Below are 7428 nucleotides of genomic sequence, written 5' to 3'. Positions count from 1 at the left end.
AGGCAAGAGTAGTGGTATGTACTAGCAGATGAAATTTAACTGAGTCACCGGATGATGGTGAAACTTCAGTGTTAAGTCTGATGTGAAAACTAGTGGAATAAGGAGTGGACCTCAGAGCAAATGGAGTTCTGGAATTGACAGTGAACTATGCTGGGGAATAAATGAGATATGAATGGAAGTGTTAAAATCAGCAACAAAGATTTCATGATGAAAGTGTAACTCTTGAAAAAATGTTGACTTTCTCCCTGCTGCTGCTGCTAAGTTGCATCAGTCATGTCCAGCTCTGTGCAGCCCCATAGATGGCAGCCCACCAGGCTCCTCTGTCCCTGGGATTCTCCAGGCAAGAACACTGACTTTCTCCCTAAAGAGTTACATTCTGTTGGTCTCTGCTTCTTCAATAAGAAGGAGCTCTTTGGGAGGAGGCCTCAGGGAGAATATGATGAACTTCAGAGATTTGCTTATGACTAGCCATGCCTAGGGATTTGAAATATCGATAATGTGATTTTTCATCTTCTATTCTTCATCTCCAGACATTTGATGGATAAGATTAACTTGTTATAAGTACATTTTCTCTGAAAAAAGCAAAATACTAGCTAACTATGTATCAATATATAGATTAAAGAAATTGACTATTAGTACCATGCTGGTTTACAATTTTAACAAATGTTCATATCATCTCACAGTTTATTTTGCTTACATGAATGTTCCATAAATTCTAAAATGGTAAACTTTACTGAGTTTTTTTTCCAATTTAGTTATTTCCTAAGGAAAAAAATATTGACTTATTTGTTCTGTTCACTTTGTGACTTCATTTATGTCACTTAAATATATTTACTTGAATTTCTTAGAAACATGAAAGTATTATAACTTGAAAAACAGTTGAGTTCATTTGGGCACAAAAATCTAATTGTATCTGGTATTGAATCTGATTGCTTTCAAACATTATTTCAGCAGGGAAAATAAAACCTGCTATGGCTGAAGTAGAAAATTACAAGGTTTCTGGTTTAATGTTTATATAGTCTATATCGACAAGCTAGATTAAACATTTTTTATTACTTTTGCATGTACCTGGTGTTAGGTGTATATAAAGCTACTTATGTCAGTTAAATAATAAAGCTTTTTAAATCATTATGAAGTTAATAAGATACAAAAGTAATTGATGCAATAATACCATTGATTTTTTAAAAACAGCTTCTTTAGCAGGAAAAAATTGATTTTTGAGAGAAAATATGATATGGGAAGACAATATTGTTCCATAACATTTGAAAAATGTGAACACTAGTAATGATTTCTCGTATTCTAATAATTAGTGGGGCCTGATTTGGACTTAGGTAAATGCTCACATGCTAGTAAAGTAATGCTCAAAATTCTCCAAGCCAGGCTTCAGCAATACGTGAACTGTGAACTTCCTGATGTTCAAGCTGGTTTTAGAAAAGGCAGAGGAACCAGAGATCAAATTACCAACATCTGCTGGATCATGGAAAAAGCAAGAGAGTTCCAGAAAAACATCTATTTCTGCTTTATTGACTATGCCAAAGCCTTTGACTGTGTGGATCACAATAAACTGTGGAAAATTCTGAGAGAGATGGGAATACCAGACCACCTGACCTGCCTCTTGAGAAATCTGTCTGCAGGTCAGGAAGCAACAGTTAGAACTGGACATGGAACAACAGACTGGTTCCAAATAGGAAAAGGAGTATGGAACAACAGACTGGTTCCAAGTAGGAAAAGGAGTACGTCAAGGCTGTATATTGTCACCCTACTTATTTAACTTATATGCAGAGTACATCATGAGAAATGCTGGACTGGAAGAAACACAAGCTGGAATCAAGATTGCCAGGAGAAATATCAATAACCTCAGATATGCAGATGACACCACCCTTATGGCAGAAAGTGAAGAGGAACTAAAAAGCCTCTTGATGAAAGTGAAAGAGGATAGTGAAAAAGTTGGCTTAAAGCTCAACATTCAGAAAACGAAGATCATGGCATCTGGTCTCATCACTTCATGGGAAATAGATGGGGAAACAGTGGAAACAGTGGCTGACTTTATTTTTGGGGGCTCCAAAATCACTGCAGATGGTGACTGCAGCCATGAAATTAAAAGATGCTTACTCCTTGGAAGAAAAGTGATGACCAACCTAGACAGCGTATTCAAAAGCAGAGACATTACTTTGCCAACTAAGGTCTGTCTAGTCAAGGCTATGGTTTTTCCAGTGGTCGTGTATGGATGTGAGAGTTGGACTGTGAAGAAGGCTGAGTGCCAAAGAATTGATGCTTTTGAACTGTGGTGTTGGAGAAGGCTCTTGAGAGTTCCTTGGACTGCAAGGAGATCCAACCAGTCCATTCTGAAGGAGATCAGCCCTGGGATTTCTTTGGAAGGACTGATGCTAAAGCTGAAACTCCAGTACTTTGGCCACCTCATGCGAAGAGTTGACTCATTGAAAAAGACTCTGATGCTGGGAGGGATTGGGAGCAGGAGGAGAAGGGGACAACAGAGGATGAGATGGCTGGATGGCATCACTGACTTGATGGACGCGAGTCCGAGTGAACTCCGGGAGATGGTGATGGACAGGGAGGCCTGGCGTGCTGTGATTCATGGGGTCGCAAATATTCGGACACAACTGAGCGACTGAACTGAACTGAACTGAAATGCATCATTGAGAATATACATGTAGATGTGAAATCAAGAATCATTCTATATCATGCATATTTAAGAAAAAGTTTTTTGTTGTTGTTACAACCTTTTTTTCACAACATAAGTTATTATTAGGTTGGTGCAAATAAAATTGTGCTTTCAGACTGCTTTACGACCCATTTTGAACTCAAATAAGAAAATTGCTCAAAATTGCTTTTTTGTCTAACATCATTTCCCTAGTCTAAAATAAATATAAAATATATTGTTACTGCTCTTAGGGGATAAGCTTTCAGTCCTTCACTGAGAATGATGTTAAGTGTGGGTTTTTCATACATAGACTTTACCAGGCTTAGGAAGTATATTTCTATTCCTTGTTTGTTGGTTGTTTTTAATCATGAAATGGTATTGAGTTATGTCTTTTTTTTTTTAAATTAGAAGATGATTGCTTTAGAGTGTAGTGGTGGTCTCTGCCATAGAACAATACAAATCAGCTCTGACTCTCTCTCTCTCTCTCTCTCTCTCTCTATATATATATATATATATATATATATATATATATTTAGCACATATATATATATATATATCCCCTCCCTTGTGAGCCTCCCTCCCATAATACTACCCCATGCCCCACCCCACCCCGCTCAGGTTGTCACAGAGCACCAGGCTGGGCTCCCTGTGTTATATAGCAGCTTCCCACTAGCTAGCTATTTTATACATGGCAGTGTGTATATGTCAATGCTACTTTCTCAATTTGTCCTGGCCTCACCTTGCCCTGCTGTTATGCTTTTATTACATGTTTTGGTCCCATTGTTCTATTAATGTAGTGTAATACATTCATTGATTTTCATATGTTGAACTATCCATGCATTCCAGGAATAAATTTCACTTAGTCACTGTGTATCATCCTTTTAATATCTAGTTGAATTCAGTTTGCTGTTTTTTATTAAGGATTTTGGCATCAGTAAAGGATATTGGCCTGTAGTTTCCTAAGTAGTGTCTTTGTCTGGCTTTGGAATTACGTAATTTTGGTCCTGAGAATGAGCTAGGAAGTGTTTTAATTCTTCAATTTTTTTGTATGAGTTTGAGAATGATTGGTTTTAATTCTTTAAAACATTTGGTAGAATTCTCCAGTGAACCTATCTTGTCTCAGGTTTTTCTTTCTTGGTAGGTACTTCATTATTGATTCAATCTCCTTAGTAAGTATAGTGTTATTTACATTGATGATATCTTAGCACTGTTGGTAGGAATGTACATTAGTGCACCAGTGTGAAATAGTATGGAGGTTTCACAAAAAACTAAAACTAGAGCTACCATATTACCCAGGAATTCCATTCCTGGGTACATATCTAGGAAAAAAAAAACCAAACACACCAATTCTAAAAGGTACTTGAACTCCAGTGCTATAGTGTTATTTACAATTGTCATAATATGGAAACAAACAAGTGTCCAACAGCAGATAAATAGATAAAGAAGATGTGAAACACACATACACACCCCCAAGAAATAGTAATCTGCCTTAACAAAAAGAATGAAATTTTGCCATTTGCAGCAGAATGGGTGGACTTAGAAGGCATTATGCTAAGTGAAATAAGAGAAATACAAATACTGTATGATAGCACTCCTATGTAGAATATAAAAACACAGCGAGTCAGGGAATGCAACAAGAAGAAGCAGGCTCACAGCTACAGAGAACAAGCTAGTGGTTACCAGTGGGGAAAGGAAAGTGTGTAGGTGCACTGTAGAGGTAGAGGAGTAAGAGGTATAAATTTTTAATCATGAAATAAAAATTCTACAGAAATATTATTCAACACAGGGAATATAGTCAATATTTTATATTAAGTATAAATGGAACATTACACATTAAAATTGAAAATCACTATATTGTACACCTGTGACATATCATATTGTTTAGCAACTCAATTTCAGTAAAAAAAAATGTCTATTAATTCAGAAATTAAAATAGACATTTTAATCAAAACACAGAAAGACTACTTTTAAAGACAACAATTCAGTGTGCCCATGCATATTGCTGGTAAGTGCTAGAGCATTCCTACCCATGTCTACTGGATTCCAAAGAGGTCTTTCTTTTTCCCATACCATTTGGATCCATCTCCAGCTAGAGTTCATCTTAATGGTGAAGATTAATACTTAAAGATTAATGTATTTGAAACAGAGATTGTAGGTACAAAAGTAGCAAGTATAAGCAAAGCTATAGGTTGACTGACCCAGTCTCCTTCCAGACACTTCTCCCTTGCGTACCTTAACTCTCTAGTCTCTAAGTGGTAGAAATGATTTCCCAGTGTCTCTTGCAGGTAGTGGTATCCGTGTGACACAGGTCTGGCCAATGTGAAATAAGCACACATGTGGAAGTTTCTGGCAAAGCCTTTGCTTTTCTAATCCTGGCACTAAGTCTTCTTCTACTCTAAAATGTACCCTGAGATCTGGAGGTGCATCAGCCATCTTGGTCTCATGAGGAGAAGAGCATAAGGAGGAAGGCCTATATTTTAAGCAGAGCTGACTGGAAAAGTCATGAGGAGCCTGCTGGCATCATTCAGGGTCAGATCTTTACTCCACAGTCTTCTTTGAAGCCAGCCACTGTTGTAGGACTTTCTGTCATTTACAGACAACACAATCCTATCTGGTACATATATATGAAGAGAGTAAATTTTTTACATGAGAAATAAAGTGAACATACTGTCATCAGCTTCAAGAATTAGATATCTTAAAGATGTTAACTTATTATCTTATTATTTATAGCAGATGATTAGCCAAAGACTGTCCTTGTACCGCTTAAAAAGTGGTATCATCAGAGGCGGTGAATAGATTCTTGGCCTAGGAGCCCTGACTCCAGGGCTTTTGTGGAGCAGTAACTCAGGAACATGGGCCAGGGCAGAGTCTGGGGAGATGCCTCTTGTGTGTGGGGAATGTCTCTTTTTCCTCTCTGGGCTGTAGGTTTCTTGGTCACTGTTCTTGTTCTCCTCTGTTGGATTTTCCATTTCAGACAGCACTCTTCTTGGCTTTGTCCAAGGGGGCTTATGGCCTCTGAGGTTCTGCAGCGTTCTATGAAGTTTTCCCAGGTGGCCTTGGTTGGAGGCCTGAGGATGATTAATTATGTATGGGAATTTGAAATATGGGAGTTGCTGTTTTAATCCTTTTAAATTCTTCTTACAGACAGGTGATGGAGGTTAAATTACTATTTAAGTGTATTTTTTCCTGTAAATGCTGCCTAAAGGTTTGAGTGTATATAAATTAAAGAAACTGACTGAATACTAAGATGATAACTTTGTTACTATACCTAGAAGGTTTCATAGCTTGTCACAATTATTTTATTACATAAATGGTTTGTAAATACTTAAATAGCAAACAAAAATTTTGTTTCCTTGCTAAACCAGTTTTTCTGCAATATATGACACTGAAATGTTTATTATTTTTTATATGTATGTTGTTTTTCTCCTTAAAGATTATAATTTACTTTTTAGTATTTTAGACAGTAGAGTTCATATAAGAACCCTAGTTTGAAAAATACTTGAGTTTATTATATAGCTTGAACTAAATTAAATTGACTTGGAGTCCAATCTGATTCTTTGCAATTAATAGCTCATTAAGACACAAAAATATTTTAAAGTCTGCTATAAAAGTTGAAATCTTATAACTCTGCATATTTGATCTAAGAGTTACTGTCAAAAGTGTGGTCCATTTTATGTTCCTGGCTTTAGGGATTGTGTAAAGTTATTTTTAAATTTCTATTTGTTTTTTGGCTATTAAAATAATTTATTTTATATTAAATAGTGACAGAACATTTGGGCATTAGGTTTGGAGGAGAAATGGTGACGGATTATAATTTATCAGATACAAATTTCCAAACCAGACTTATTTTTGAAATTTTGTCCACTCATTTATGCAAGATATAGCCTTTTACTAAACAATCTATTTCTATTTACTTTGAGTTATTGTTATTTTAAATTACCACCACTCAAAAAGGAATAACATAATTATTATCATTAATAAACTACCTCTCACATAAGTATTATTAGCAGAAACTACAATAACGCATGGGACGCTTTCTTACATATCAAATGAAAACATAAACACTAAAAATAATTTCTCATATTTTAATAATCAGTCGGGTGACAGAGGCATTGGTGACTTTGTCATCGAGAATACATGTGAAGATTAGATGAAATGCACAGCTTCATTTCAGCACAATTGAACTATGTCTTTTTTGGTACAAGCGTCATAGCAACATTTCTTAGCCAGGCTAACTGTCTCTCTTTTGGGTAACGTCTCTCTGAGCCTGAGTTTTCCAATTCTGAACCTCTGTTGTCTTCTGCTTCATTTTTAAATTCTTCAGAGTTAAGATTTGAATCCTTTAATGCAGAATGTAGTTGCTCTCTCAATGATGGCTGCCTCTCAGATAGTGTTGCCTTCTTCTCTTGCGGCAAAGTAGGAACAAATTCCAGCATCTTTAAGGTTTCTACATTGTTGGTCTTGGAGGAAGGCATGATTTCTAATTTTAAACGAGGGGGAAGAGAAAAAATATCCATGCCAAAGAGTGTCAGGAAAACTATAAAAGTTTGCATAGACACAAAGGAAAGCATTGCCTCAACAGAATTCAACAATCAAACAGACTTAGCAAGTGTCCTCATATCTAAAAAGCTTAGTTTATTATAGTTGGGCAGGTTAAAGTATTCCAATATTACCAAAGTTCTGCTTTACTCCACTTGGACCCATTGTTGTCTCTCCTCATGTCCCATATCCCTTTAATATTTTCATCATAGCACTTTTTTTTTTTA

General features: G+C 36.2%; 1 pseudogene; it reads right to left on the bottom strand.

The window, feature by feature from the left end:
• Nucleotides 1–6832: 6832 nt before the first annotated feature.
• Nucleotides 6833–7137, bottom strand: LOC138080709 (prorelaxin-like; annotated as a pseudogene).
• Nucleotides 7138–7428: the final 291 nt, after the last annotated feature.

The sequence above is a fragment of the Capricornis sumatraensis genome, chromosome 6, assembly GCF_032405125.1.
Source record: "Capricornis sumatraensis isolate serow.1 chromosome 6, serow.2, whole genome shotgun sequence".
In the NCBI taxonomy this organism is placed as follows: domain Eukaryota; kingdom Metazoa; phylum Chordata; class Mammalia; order Artiodactyla; family Bovidae; genus Capricornis; species Capricornis sumatraensis.
Note: the sequence above shows the minus strand (reverse complement) of the source record. Positions and strands in the feature narration are given on the sequence as shown.